This window comes from Delphinus delphis, chromosome 17 (genome assembly GCF_949987515.2).
Source record: "Delphinus delphis chromosome 17, mDelDel1.2, whole genome shotgun sequence".
In the NCBI taxonomy this organism is placed as follows: Eukaryota; Metazoa; Chordata; class Mammalia; order Artiodactyla; family Delphinidae; genus Delphinus; species Delphinus delphis.
In genome coordinates, this window is record NC_082699.1 from 77,845,243 (window position 1) to 77,860,635 (window position 15,393).

Here is a 15,393-nt window from a genome sequence, read left to right on the forward strand (position 1 = left end):
AACAATCTGAATCACATTTCCCATGTAAACCTGTTTAAATCTCTTAAGGGTAGAGTCTGTAACTCAGTTAATATGTACAGTCTCTGTACAATCTAGGTCCATCTCTGTGCTTATTCTTGCACTTTCTCTACCTGGATTGCCCTTCCACAGCTACAGCCAGCCCTTCTTCTCTTCCCCTGCAGGCTCCCCCAGGAAGACAGTCGTCCCCTCCCTCTGCACTTCCCACCATACTTTTCTCCATCAACGTTTCTACCTTGTTTCCCTGCTCCTGCCCCACCTGCCCTATGTTCTTCAAGCCAGGCACCGTTCCCAGCAGGCAGGAGGAACATCTGCCCAGAGGAGGCAGGGAAAGGGCAGGTGTGCCCGGGGGTGAGACAGAATTAAAATACTTGATCAGCCTTACTTACAGAGCTAGTAGAGGAGGTGAGAACTCTTAGCCAGACTTAAGAATATTAAGCAAACAGGAAAAAAATGTGGCCATTAGAGGTCCAAGAAAGCAGGAAAACAAAAAGTTGAACAAAAAAGGAAACGTAATCACACTGAATTAACTGGCTCAACAGTGAGCAATGTTTACAAAGTCAAGAAAAATTAAAAACTAAATTATGGGTCTAAACAAAAATTGTGATTTAACTATATAGCAAAGTTGAAAATGTAACTTTTTCTAAAATTGATGCATCAGTGACTCCTGACTAGTAGAGAAATATAGTTAGGAAACATGGATGCAAACGCTAAAAGAAACGTCTAAAGCAGAGGATTCCAGGGGCCTCCAGGAGGGGGGCACGAGATGCTTAAAAGATGTCTTTATTCCAAAATGGGGGTCTTCAGAGGGTCTCAAGGCAGCCTTCCTTCTGTCTACCACCTTCCCACAAACCATTAACCCTGAAAATGGTCTCCATACATATTTCAGCAACTCCGCTCCTCCAGAACTTTGCTTTGCTTTCTTAGGGTTGCGGTTGTAAACTCCTCCATCCCAAGTCCCTGCCTTCTAGCCCAACACCCCAAAACACAGCAAGAACCAAGAGCCAGCTCTGGCAAAGCAGCTTCTGGGGCAGAGCCATTCTGCAGGGGCTCAGGTGGGCCGGGGGCTTACGATGGGGCACTCAGGTAGATCCAGGGGCCTGGACCTCAGCATCACAGCTCTGGACTCACTCTGGGGGAGGCCAGAATTACTCATGTGGTCTGACTGTTTGTCTGGAGCTGGAGGAAACAATTACAGGAACACTGGTTAGAAGGTTATTTTCCTAGGCTTATATATTTTCAAACACTGGGGGAGAAAAAAAAAAAAGAGCCAACGCAGATCAGCAGATTATGTCTTGGTGCTACAAGCTCCACGGAGCTGGGGCAGAGGCTCTTGGTCCATCAGGAGCTGGCCTGGCGTCTCACCACCCTCCCGTCAGGCTTTTCTTCCACTGTGTATTATAGCAAGAAGAAGATTTTTGAGTAACTTCTACTAAATACTGCCCCCTCAGGTAACCGTCTTGTGCTGTACCAAGATGAGATATTTTTAAGCGCTAATGCTGCTGAAAAGCTACACTTGATATTCTGCCTCTTGTTTGGATCTACTAAGAGAACTTATTTTGTGCCAGCATTAAATAGTCCTTCATTCAGCATTTAGCAAAACCACCCACAGGTCAAGCAGAGAAGATGCAGAGGTGAAATAAAATCTTTTTTATTTCGAAGACTCTAGGAAACAGACTTTCACCCAAATAAATGTTACAGTTACAGGAAGGAACATATAATCTGGACTGGGAGGAGGGAATGAAACAAGGCTGTCACCTCACGACCTGCAACACAATCACACCTGGCACAGCCATGCAGAAGAGGCTCCTCTGACAGCCAATAAAGAGCAGCAGGAATTGGAAAAACAGGAGTAAGACTTACGGGCCTTGCTAGGAAATTGAAACTGCATGACATAATTTCCCTTCCCTAATACCTAGCCTCCGTAGAAACAGAAGTGGCTTGGGAAGAAAGAGAACAAAGGAGGAAAGTGAGCTGACCTTCAGAAGGAAATGGAAAAACCACCAGGGCCCTGCCACTTGGACATCCAAGACAAGGACACTGGCCAAAGTGAAATTCAACACAGTTATAAACTGTCATGAATACTGAATCCATGAAGTCCAAGTTCATGAGGCTTTTACCGACACAACATATTGGTACAACAAAGTGCTTACCAATGCCAATACCCCAGGAGAGATGTATGAATCGTCCACCAACTGTCTGTCCTTGATTTACCACTAAACTAACCAGAAAGAGCAGTCTTTGGAAATGACAAACTGGGATAGAATCTCAAGTTTACAACTTCCCAGCGGTGGAGCATGAAACAAATTCCGAAGTTACAAATTACAAAGAGCCCAGTCTTCCTCTCATTAAAACGGGAAAACTCCCACGGAGTAACTGCTAACATTTCTGAGTGCTGAGCACCTTACACACCTCTCACCACCCTGGGAGGTGCTATCAAAACACCGTTTGTTGGATGGGAAAGCTAGGTTTAGGTAGCTAGTCAAGAGTTAGTAAGTAGCTAAGTTGCCATCTGAATCCAGAGCCCACAACAATCAGGTACCAGAGTAAAGGGCACAAGCTCTGAACCAGACTGAGTCTGAATCCCAGCTTTGCATTTACTAGCTTAGTAACTTTTAACCTCTCTGTACTTAAGTTATGCAAACGTGAAAGAGGGGAGAGGAGCAACCTCACTCACGGGGTTATTGTGAGGACCCATCAGCAGCTATAACTTGGTGTTTATAAGGCACCAGGCACTATTCTAAAGCATGCGATGTTACTGTTGTTGTTAATCATTATTATTACACTATCTCAGCAAAAATATATACATAGTATCTACACAGAGAAGGTACTACATAACTTCTGTTCTTTCTCTCACTTACTCTGCAAAATTCACTACCTTTTGTTAGTTTCTACTGTGTGTCAAAGAAACCCTAAGACAGGGGAAAGAAAAATCAAAGCAAAACAAAAAACCAAGACACAAGTTTGGCAAGAGAATCAGACTCACAGTTCAGAAGGCCACCATAACTCTGTGACGAAGTCAAACGATGATTTACAAATACTCCTAGTTTCTCTTTCCTCTTTCCATAGCGGTCAGAAAGAACCTGACAAGAAAAGACAACGTGCGTTTATAAAATCGTCTTCACTACCACTTCTTCAAAGCTCTATTGTGTTCATCCCCTCACAGTCAGCTTCAATACCTACCACGCATACCGTGCCAGACCTGGAATGAGGGATAAAAACATGTTATCAAGTCCCTGTCTTCAAACCTACATTCCAGTTAAGAAAATAATGTGGAAAACTGAAAACTATTAAACCATACCAAGAAGCATATATTAATGAGTCACAAAGTTAGCGAATAAGTTCAGGGTAAGATCACCAACAATATATACATCTATTTCATCCTCTCCCACCAAAATCACACTAAAGAGATATAAAAAAATTTTAAAAACAAAACATAGCTCAGGCAGAACTGAAAGGAGAAAAAGAAAGGGAATTCTGGAAGCTGTGAGAAAAGTTTCTCACATGGAAGATAAAAACCAAAACAAAATAAGAAAAAAAACTTGGAGGAAACGGAAACTATGAAAGATTGTAAGCATAGTAAATGACTCAGCAGGCCAAGAAAGCCAGATGCTAAGCCAGCAGTGGAAAAAACTAAGACCCAATTCCATTTACACACCGGTATCCCAGAAGACTCAGAACTGGCAGCACCCGTGCAGCCAACTGAGGGTGAGGAAGGTGGAGGCCTAAACACAGAGGAGCAGGTGAAGCTGCTTAAGCCACAGCCAGAACCTCAACACCATCTCTGACACAGACTGGACGGTCACTCCGTGGTCTCTGGACTGAAGTCCCCCTGTCCAGCTGCACTAACACAGGCGGACTTCATCAGCGTACATAACTCAACGGTGGATGCTTCAGCTTCCCACCACCCACCCACTCAGCCCCCAGAATTCTACAGATAAGAGTCTGGGGAATCTGTTCAGGCCAAGGAGAAAGACCTAAAGATACACTGGGGATTCCCCAACAAATGGTCCACCCAGAATATCCTGATGTAAAAGTCAAAAGGCCCAGTCCATGGCAGACGGAAGGAAGGGGGTGGGAGGGTGGGAGGGAAGGAAGCAAGGAGGGAAATAACTTGAAAGAAACAGAAACTATACAATCAATAACCTAGAGATAAGAAGACACTGCAATCAATAAACAAAAACAGGATGTTCTATGAAATATTACTCAGCCATAAAAAGAAACGAAATTGAGCTATTTGTAATGAGGTGGATAGACCTAGAGTCTGTCATACAGAGTGAAGTAAGTCAGAAAGAGAAAGACAAATACCGTATGCTAACACATATATATGAAATTTAAGAAAAAAAAATGTCTTGAAGAACCTAGGGGTAAGACAGGAATAAAGACACAGACCTACTAGAGAACGGACTTGAGGATATGGGGAGGGGGAAGGGTGAGCTGTGACAAAGAAAGAGAGAGGCATGGACATATATACACTACCAAACGTAAGGTAGATAGCTAGTAGGAAGCAGCCGCATAGCACAGGGAGATCAGCTCGTGCTTTGTGATAAGAGAGAAGAGATATGGGAACATATGTATATGTATAACTGATTCACTTTGTTATAAAGCAGAAACTAACACACCATTGTAAAGCAATTATACCCCAATAAAGATGTGTAAAAAAAAAAACAGGATGTTCTTTTAAAAGAACAAAAGAAGTACTCTTGGATATTAAAGAAGCTTAGCACAGAAATAAAAAACTAAAGAAGAAGGTTAAGTCAAATTGAAGACATTTCCCTGAAAGCAAAATAAAAAGGAAAGAAGAAAGGAAGGGAGGGAGGGAGGGAGGGAGGGAGGGAAGGTGGGAAGAAAAGTATGCTGGAGTGAAAGTATAAGAAAATTACAGAACTTGTCTATAACACCCAAGTTGTGGATAACAAGACTTCCAGAAAGACAGAACAAGGAAACAGAAGGGAGAAAATCTTCAGCACAATAACTTGAAAACATTTTCCCATAGCTGAGGGATAAAAGTTACCAGAATGAAGGTCCCCACTAGACAAGCAGAACAGTAGATGAAAAGAGACCCACACTTCATGCCATTTAAAAAGACTTGGACAATTTTTTTAATTCCTACAAGCTTCTAAAGATGGAAAGAAAAAAGTTACATACAAAGAATAAAAAATTAGAATAAGCTTCTGAACTGAAAACCAGTAACATGGTGCACAGGAGGCAACGGAGCAGAGCGATGCCAACACAGAACTCCACACTGGCCACACCACCAATCACCTTCTCCATCACGCTTACTCTCCAACTTTCTGCCTCTTAAGCGTCCTACCTCAGGAAGCCACTGGAGCAAGTCCTCCACCAAAATGTGAGCATAACAAAGTAGGAGGAAGCCATGGACAAACACGAACGTCGATGCAGAGATGAGGGCATCTCCAGGGCGACAGTGAAAGGAGATTCCAGAACGGGAGCTGCACGGCAGGACAGGACAGTCGGAGCAACGTGGCTCGTGAGAAAGGAATGTGGAAGGCTGCCGCACCTGCCCAAAGACACTGGACCACCTTTCTAAAGTGATTCACCTCTGTATGGTGTGCGCCACCCAAACGAAGAAGTCAGTCAAGAAACACACACACAAGCGATACCACAAACATGAAACTCAACTCTGAAGAAAAGCCAAAGGATGAGAGCAAAGGAACGTCCAGGGGCAACACCACAGGAAAAGGCGTAAGGAGCAACCAGCTCAGAAAAGAAGAAAACAGAGATCTCCAGGAAATCGTATCCCAGAAAGAGAATGTGAAGTCTATGTGACTGACCTTGTGGAAGATTTACTAAAAGGCTATCGGAAAGTATGGGGAAAATAAGCAGCAGGCATAAAAAGAACTAAGAACACGGGATTCAGTGGTCAGAGGAAGGTGACTATCCATCACACTTACCCTGTGCGTCTCTCTACAACGTACTCACCTACTGTCCCATCACCAATGACTTGCTTCTCTCTGCCCCTCACTGGCCTGGAGACCTTGTAGAGGGCCATTTCTCAGCGATCACGTTCCCAAACCCAGTGTAATGCTTGCTACAGCAGTGCACATGAGAGCAAGGATCTTTCTGCGTTTATTCACGTACTGAGTACCTACTCTACATACCTGGCATGCTTCTAGCGAACTAGAAGTCAAAGACATACAGACTTTGCTTGGCCTTCAAGAGTCTAAACTATTTTTATTCCTGAGAAAACAAATATTTATTCTATATCCTCATCCTCCCCAAAAGATGAAAAGTTCACCAACGGCTTACAGAATTTCAACAGGCAAGTTATCACTAACGGATTGGTACCCCGAGACATGATGATGCTTTTTGACACGGCATGCATTATGTAATATGAAAAGTGTCAGCCTGGGCGTTAGGGAATCTGGCTTCTGCACGTTATGACATGAGGCCCTTATTGATCAAGCCCAATCTAACTCTCCAGAGTCCTAACATCTCTCAACATCGGTCTCCTAGGAATCCTACACTCCAGCAAAGGTAAGCTACTTCCAGTTTACAGAACACATGTGCCCTCCCTCACACCTCTATGCCATTTGCAGGTCCCTCCACCTGGATATTCCTGCCCTGGCTGAACCAGGATGCACACCTGGAGGGAGCCACGTCCCTCTCTCCTGCACTCCCCCAGCATCCCATCACTGACAGAGGGATCTCTGGAGTGACTGACACATGCCATGCATGGTACCGGGCACTGGAAAACACATCAGTCAACAGGGGAGACATGGCCCTGTCCCCAAGGACCCTTGGGGTGTAGCTTCTGGTTTAACATGCTTACTAGAGTGAATGTTAAATCCTACCCGATCTGTCAGCCTCTCCCTCCACCCAAACAGCAAGATTCTAGGGACAATGGCAGCCTCTTTCAGCTCTGCAGCCTCAGGACCGACACACTATTAAATAAAACCAAAGCTAAGGTCAAAAAAACTCCAGTTAGTGGCAGGAGGTAAGTAACACGTGCTCTTTAGAGGCCCTCTGCCTTTTCTTTTCTTTTCTTTTCTTGTTTGTTTTTGACCTCTTTTCTATTAGAAGAGTACAAACCTGAAAACTCCATTCATTGAAATGCAAGTCTCTTACAACTGGCTTTCTTCTTGCTGTGAAAGGCAAAACACTCCCCAGGTCTGGTTTTTGTTCACCACTATATACCCAATAGTATACACTGTATCAAACACGTAGAGTACTTAATCAATAAACATGTACTCGATGCATGAGTGATAATGCCTGAATAAATGAATGGATACACTAGATTTTGAGTGCCTTATAACTGCTCTTTGCTTCATACTGTATTTTAAGGAGAATTCAAGTAAGTAACAACATTTCATTTTAAGCAACAGGAGGCCTGTTCACTTGTCATGTTAGCAGTGGGAGACTCAGTGCATGCTGAGTTCCAGCACTCCTGTCTATCACATGAGCCATTCTATCTTTATTAAGAACATGAAGCTATGCATTTTAACTATAAAACTGATAAAATATAAGCATAAAAATTTGAACTAGTTCAAATAGAGCAGAAAACTAGATATTTCCCAAACTGTATAATTAAAATACATAAATAAAATCTTTTACTCCAGATAGATAAACAGAAACTAAGCTTGTCTCACTATACAATAAAATACACTGCCAGGTCCCTGAAGATATTTGTAAGATGGATACTCTCTACATTTTGGGCATGAATGGTGTGTTTTATGATGGGTATAAATAGACACCTGGGCTGCTCTGAAACCCTTTCCCTTTCTAACATGCAAACTAAAATTTCCCACCAGTCTCACACTCTAAATCTGTGCTTCACTAACAGGTAAAGTATTTCCTTCCATCACCTTGCTTACAGTGTTCCCATTTCAATGCACAATCCAACGTGGCCAGCTTTCTAACATCCATCTCTCAGTAAGTCTCAATAACAACCCTAACCATCATACAATGACAGCCTTTCTCCTAAGAGCTTTATAAGTACTAGCTCCTCACGCCTCTAGCTGGTTGCTATTAGTGTTCCCATTTTACACAGAAGAAAGCTAAGTCTGAAAGAAATTAAGAAATTTTCAAGGTCACACAACAAGCAAGGGAGAGATCAGGGATTCAAACACTAGCTTAATAGCACTTTTAAAATCATGATGTTATCCTGTTTCCCAAATTAACCAGATAATATTACTGTTAAAACAATGAACATGATCTGGGCTTTCCAAAGCAAGCACAGCAGAAAAACTCTTCCTAAAGCTGAGTAACATTCAACATGACACACTGACAAATTATAAGTTATCTGGCTCGAATTAAGCATGTAGGCTGAACTCCTGGAGAAGAATAGGTCGTTTGATGCTAAGTGCTAAATAAGGCCGAAACCCACTATTTCTTAACCCATAACATCGTAACAATTTAAGTTAACTGTGACGGTCTCCAGTGTCCAAAATATACAACCATTTCACACAGGCTGCCCTTCCTCTAAGCTCAGTCTACCAACAGTTTTGTACGTAGGCAAGCTGCAACCTGTATTCTAAAAAATACTAGATCAGAAGTAACTTTCTGAAAAACCCAAAAATATATAAAGAATGTGAATATGATTATGAAAATCATCTGGGCAAACAAAAGCTTCTTTATGCTTCAAACTAATTTTCTAGCCAAAAATATTCTAATACTAGACTGTGGTGCTGCTCACAGGTTGGGATGCAGTGTCTCAGGCATCTCTGAGATGCTGGTACTAAACTAATGACTAAGTGAATACATTAACAAGAGAGAAGAGGTAAAGTTACTAAATTCAGAAAAAACAATATTAACAACAACACTAATAACAGATTGCCTATTATGCCTGCAGAGTAAATGATGAATATAAACTGCCTTCTAGTTCTTGGAGAAACTGATCAAACTAAATCGGAGAATGATTAAGATTAGCCTTCAGGAACTTCCCTGGCGGTCCAGTGGGTAAGACTCTGCGCTCCCAATGCAGGGGGCCCGGGTTCGATCCCTGGTGGGGGAACTAGATCCGGCATGCATGCTGCAACTAAGGCCCGGCGCAGCCTAAATAAATAAAAATAAATCTTTAAAAAAAAAGAAAAAAAAGATTAGCCTTCAAATTCCCACGACAGAAATATCTACATTGTTAGGAACTGTATTTGTTGAACATCAGGTTGATTCTTTCCTTATTTATTTATATGACTAGCCATGTACGAACTATATTATACCACATTTGTAAGAGAGTTATGATAATCTCTACCTAACAGATGAGATAACAAGATTAGAGTTTAAGCAACCTCATCCCCATCACACAGGGAGGAAGGATCAGATCTGAGACTCAAAGTAAAATCTGTCCGAAGTCCATGCTCTTAACCACTGCTCTATTTTGCACTGTGAATAACATTCCCAGAAAATTCTACTGTGCAAAAGGCTTAAAAATATTAGCAAAACACTATTCTACTCAAATTAATTAATAGGCACAGTTAATATATTCAAGACAAGTCAACCCTTCAATCATACTCAAAAGAACTAATGGTTATTACGGTATATCTAAGGGTCATTTTGTCTACCTGAGAGAGACACCAAAAGAAGGACCTATGAACCAAATTCAAGAAGTAATTAGAAGGAGCATCTCCTGTAGGGACCAAGAGAGGTAACTGATCAAGGGACAGTCATTTGGACATTAATGGCCCAGATGAAACCAGAAACCATCATTACCTGCACAATGGAAGCAGTGTGCAAGTGCAGGGTCCCAGATCTAGGTAAGGAAGAGTAAAGACACTCTATCCTGTCTCTCCTGGAGACAGCAAAGTAAACCTGGATGGAGCAACTGCAGAAGCTATTTAATGAAAAGTACACAGTAGCAGGTGGATTAGGAAAGGAGACTGGAATTCAAACCACCACCAGATTAGCAGATTTAAATATGACAAAGAGCCCCTAACAAAATACCCTAAATGTGGAGGATGTGCTCCACATATATTCGGCATAGGAAGAGCCAGGCACACTTTGATTCCCATGGGAAAAGACAATCAAGGTAAGTCAATACTGAAATGAAACAGATGTTAGAATTAGCCCACAAAGCCTTTAAAGCAGCTATTATGCAAATAATCCCATAAACAAGCACACACCCAATATACTCAATATCACAAATTCTTTTTATCTCTTAAACCCACGGGCTTTGCCCCCCCCCACACACACTCCATAGAAACTTCTCTATCCAAGATCACCAATAATCTCCAAACTGCTCGATCCAGTGGTCAGTACTCTGGCCTCACCTGAAAAGAGTCGGTCACTTCCTCTCCCCTCCTCTTGGCTCCCAGGATGCCGTCTTCCCCTGCGTTCTTCTCAGCTCACAGGTGCTTCCTCCTCTCTGTAACCAGTCAATTCCAGAGCCCCGAGGACTGTCTGTTCTCCTCTTAGCTGTGCTTACCTCCTGGTCAAGCTCACTCTGAATGCTGTCTCCTGCTAACTCTAAAATGCGTCTCTAGTTCAGACCCGCTGCCCAGCTGTTGTCCTGGACCGACTGCTGTCAACCCTGCATCGCAGCCACCACCTTCCACCTTCTCCTGTGCATCACAGAGAAGAAGCCAGAACTGGGTTTCCCAAAACCCCCTCCTGCCATGACTCAGGGCTGGAGGTAACTAATAAGAGGCACTTGTGCAAGACTGGTAAGACGAACGAGAAAAGTACTCTCAGGAGGTAGCTGTGGGCAGAAGCATAGCTGCAGGTCGATGCGTAGGGAGAAAAAAGAATTCACCAACTGTGGCAGCTAAGAGCTAGAGTGGCTTCCACAGAGAATTCCCAGTGGTTCCAGAGGGAGACCCCAGGAACCACCTGCTTCAACCACTGAGATCAGCAGCAGCGGCTCCAACTGTCCAGATCACTGCTGATTCCAGATGAGCTCCTGGGACACACTCACTGTAATGGCTGCTTCCTTGACCTTCAACCCTGCCAGCCCTATAGCAACAGAAGTGATGGATTCTAGTTCCTATATTGAAAAAAAGTCTAGAGTGGCTTCTGTTTTCCTGACCAAACCGTGACAGATGCACTGTATGCTCTGAGCTGCTAGCCCACTCAGAGCAGTGAAACGTCGCCAAAGAGAGCGGCATAAACTGCCCAGCAGACCCCTCGAAGCTCAGGCGTGGCCTTCCGACACGACCCTTCCGCACGCGTTCAACGCCCCCTCAGCCAACTGCTGAGGGTGTCATCCCTAACCCTTCCTCCCACGCTCCCCACCCAATCTGGTCGCCTTTTCCTGCAAAACACGCCCCGAAACTGCCCTTGGCGTCACATCCCCCAGCACCAGGCTGACCGGAGCCGAAAGATGACGGCAGCAGCCACACCCACTCAGCACTGGCCTCCCTGCTCCCGCCCTGGCCACCCCAGCGCCTGTTCCCAACGCCGCACGTGACTCGGACTCTCAATCAGACGCACCACTTCTCTGCTCAAGATCCTAGACAGTCCCTCAGTTTACACGGATGTTTGCACGGCCAAAGAAATGTGCTGAGAAAAAAACAAACCTGCTTAAGACTATCAGCCTTTCAGCAAGAACAGCTGCTCAAAGCGTTGAGGACATGGGAAACAACATCAATAATCAATTAAAGAACAAGGCAAATGATTCTGGGTGGCTTTCCTTGGCTGTTGATGCGTCAACAGATGGTTCCCACACTGCTCGGCTATTTATTCAAGGAGCCAGTGGTACTGAGGAACTGGCCTCCAGGAATAGTGTATGTGGAACTACAGGTGAGAATATTTTCAAAGAACTGGAGAAAACACTAATTTAGTACAACCTGAAGTGGAATACAAATGATGACAGTAAAAATACATGGGGAGGGACTTCGCTGGTGGTCCAGTGGCTAAGGCTCCGCACTCCCAATGCAGGGGGCCCAGGTTCGATCTCTGGTCAGGGAACTAGATCCCGCATGCATGCCGCAACCAAGAGTTCTCATGTCGCAACTAAAGATCCCACATACTGCAACTAAGACCCAGCACAGCCAAATAAATATTTTTTAAAAAATACATGGGAAGCAGAAGAAAAGGGCTGGCTGGACAAATTTACAAAGATTATGAAAATGTAAGCTATACATTTACAGCTTTTAAAACCTGTAAAGCTTTTTTTTTTTTTTTTTTTTTTTTTTTTGCGGTACGCGGGCCTCACTGTTGTGGCCTCTCCCGTTGCGGAGCACAGGCTCCGGACGCGCAGGCTCAGCAGCCACGACTCACGGGCCCAGCCGCTCCGCGGCATGTGGGATCTTCCTGCACCGGGGCACAAACCCGTGTCCCCTGCATCGGCAGGCGGACTCTCAACCACTGCACCAACAGGGAAGCCTTAAAACCTGTAAAGCTTTTAAACATAGTTATTTAAACTATGGTTATTCATTGTATTCTTCATCGGCACGTACTCTGTGCAAAGTATTTTAATCTGTTATGTGTTACTGAACCAGTAGCATCAACAGCGAACTTCACTGAAACATCCTGACTTGTCCTCCCATACAGCAGTTTAATGATTGGGGGAAGGTTTTGTTGTGACTTGTTGACCTCAGAGCCATGACTGAAATTTTTCTGAAAAAGACCTTCCTTCAATTATCACTGTTAATCGAAAAATTGTATTCAATGAAATTAGCTGTTGCTAAAGACTTGATAACATTTCTTAATGAATTCAACCTAAAATTACAAGGCACAAGAGTGCTTATATGAGAGACTTCTACTGCAGTAAAGTCATTTCAATGACAGCCAATGTTTGAATCACAAGTAACACCACGCTTCTTTACACTCTCTGCTATCAAAAGTTACGACGACAAGCGAGATTTCCATTCCCACACAAATTCACAGCAGTTACATTTCTGAGTTTAAGCTACAGCAGCATTTTTTGAACCTTGATGCAAGTATAATGAAAATTTACATATTTCAAAATCCATTTAACTATGCAGTTGAGGCCGCCCTCTAATCATCAACTGGAAGTGATTAATCTGCAATATAATGGCATGCTAAAAGGCAAATATCAAGAAGAACCTAATAGGATTCTATAAATGCCTTCCAAGCAATGAATATGCTCAATTAAAGTGATACACTCCTGCACTGATAGCAGGATCTGAGAGTACCTATCGGCATAAAGACATTTGCAAAGGTGAAACACATAAAACCTCCTGGGCACATCAGCATTAAGAGATGAATATCTGTAACTGACTCCAATGACAGGAAGCAGTAACTTCAAAACTCCAATTAAAGAAAGTGTTATCCCCTTCCTCCCCCAGAAGAGAATCCCATTCTTCTCATTAGTGGACCTGTATTATAAAAAAAATTATATTCAGTTATAATTTGAATTCTGTCCATGAAAAATTTGTAGAAATTCTGTGTTCTCCCTTTTTATAGAAGTATTTACATAATATCCTTGATTTTGCCTATTAGTCTGAAAAACCTAAGATACTTCCTTTTATGGAAACTGCGTGCCTTTACAGAAATGTTTGACAATCCGTTTTAGTCAACTAGATCCCCGTCTTCTACACACAGGTACAGTTAAGACATATTTGACCCATCTTCAACTTTCTCAGTTGATCTTTTTTGATTTATGTCTGCATTTTACATTTATTCCTGATAAATTTTAATTTTACCTTATTGATTTCAGCACTTCATTACAACCTGTCAAAATATTTTAAAATTCTGATCCTAAAAGTGAGCTGTCTCCCAGCATGACTCCTGATCTTTATTCAAGTCCCTTACAAAAACATTAGGACAGGTGTCAAGGATGACACACTTCTGGAGACATCTTTACTCTGGTGTAGAAATTCTGATTTTTCAGTTTTGTGGTGAATTATACTGCGTGTGGCTGCAACATATATCTATCTGAAGGCAATAATTCCTTGAACTCCATAGTAATGACAGAAATAATAATTAACCTCTCTAGGCTTTGTGCAGTAAAGCATGAACCTGGCCCACGGAAAGGTCTTGCCCGCACACAGCTCCTGGGAAGTCACCTCTGAGCCCTCAGAACCTCCTGCCTGATTAGGCCGCCTTAATTTAGCTGGGGGCCCGAGGTCACACATTCCTAGGAAGAAACTACACTCATTTTTGGTGCTAGCAAATCCTACTTAAAGGTGACACCTGTCCATCTCTCACAGCCATGTGACTATTAAGAGATGCCTAACAGTATGTAAACTTCAGCTCTAACGTACAATAGCACGTTGAAAACATTCCAAGACGGTTGGAGTCCCACACACCTGGCCAGCCTTCTATGTACCAAAAACGTGTCTTGTTTTGTCTCTGGAGGGGAGGAAAGGCTGGGGATACAGTTCCACTTCGGAGGGGCTGCATTTGTTTGGGGTTTAGCTGGCAGTTTGGGATGTATTACATTTAAAGTAAAACCCCTGTGATGTGGGATGATTAGCTTAAACCTTTGCAGAGTGCCAGAAGTATACAATCTAAGAACAAGGAGCCACACCCCTGGGTGCTAGGCTCCCTTTTAATAATCCAACAAGAGCCCTAGAGTTCTCTCTCCAGGGAAAAACAACACACATCTACACACAATTCTGCTTACAACTTAATTTCTGGGGCTCATGGACCTAGGAAACAATGTTTCCTCCTCAAAGCAACTGTGATCCCTAGTAAACTCAAGAGCAAAGAGAGCTTCATGAACTTGTCACCCCAGGAGAAATCTGGGAGCTGTCCCAGAGTTACCCTGGACCCCTCTCGCGGCCCTGCCGCGTCATTTGCCTGGTCAAGGCCTGGAGATTAACTCAGAAACGGGCTTCAAATCAGTCCCCTTCTCTCCCGTTCCTCAGTCATGCCCTTGATCAAGGCTTTCTTCATTTATCTGTACAACATAATTGTATGATTAAAAGAACACAAGCTGTGGAACTGGACCATCTGAACTCTGCCCGTCACTTTACTAGCAAGTGACACCGGGCAGCCGTTTCTTGAGTGACAAACGTGTGCTTCTTCCCCCTTCTCAACTGCTTTACTGTAACACCGCCCACGCTGATCCAGTCCAAACCTCCTCCAACCATACAAATCTGTTCTATATCAGAATCAAGTACAAACTGCTTTGATCCTGCCTATAACGCCAACTTCACCTCCTCCTCTACCCAACCTGTCCTGTACTCCAGATTTGACAGAGACATTCAGCTCCACAAACCCTAGCCCGTTACGCCTCCACACCATTGCAAAGGGCGGGTCCTGTCTTGAAGGCCCTTTCTGCTTCCCAATTTCCACTCGACTTCTACAGATCCTTTCAGACAGTTAGAACCTGCAGAGGCCACTGCATCTGGTCCACAACCAGTTTTTGTATGGTTCCTTGGCTAAGAATGCATTTTACTTTTGTAAAGGGTTAAAGAGGGAAAAAAAATATGTGACAGGCGATATGCGGCCTGCAAAGCCTGAAGTGTTCACCATCTGGCCTTTAACAGAGGAAGTCTGCCAACACCACAG

The 15,393-nt window shown here is 43.4% G+C and overlaps 1 protein-coding gene across 4 annotated transcripts in view; it reads right to left on the reverse strand.

Moving 5' to 3' along the window:
* PTK2 (protein tyrosine kinase 2) overlaps nt 1-15,393 on the reverse strand; it is a 252,711-nt gene that overhangs the window by 218,969 nt on the left and 18,349 nt on the right. For all 4 annotated transcript variants that reach the window (XM_059995242.1, XM_059995241.1, XM_059995243.1 and 1 more), the window contains exon 2: nt 3,005-3,101. The gene's annotated coding sequence lies outside the window, so the exon portion shown is untranslated. The remainder of the gene's footprint in view (nt 1-3,004; nt 3,102-15,393) is intronic.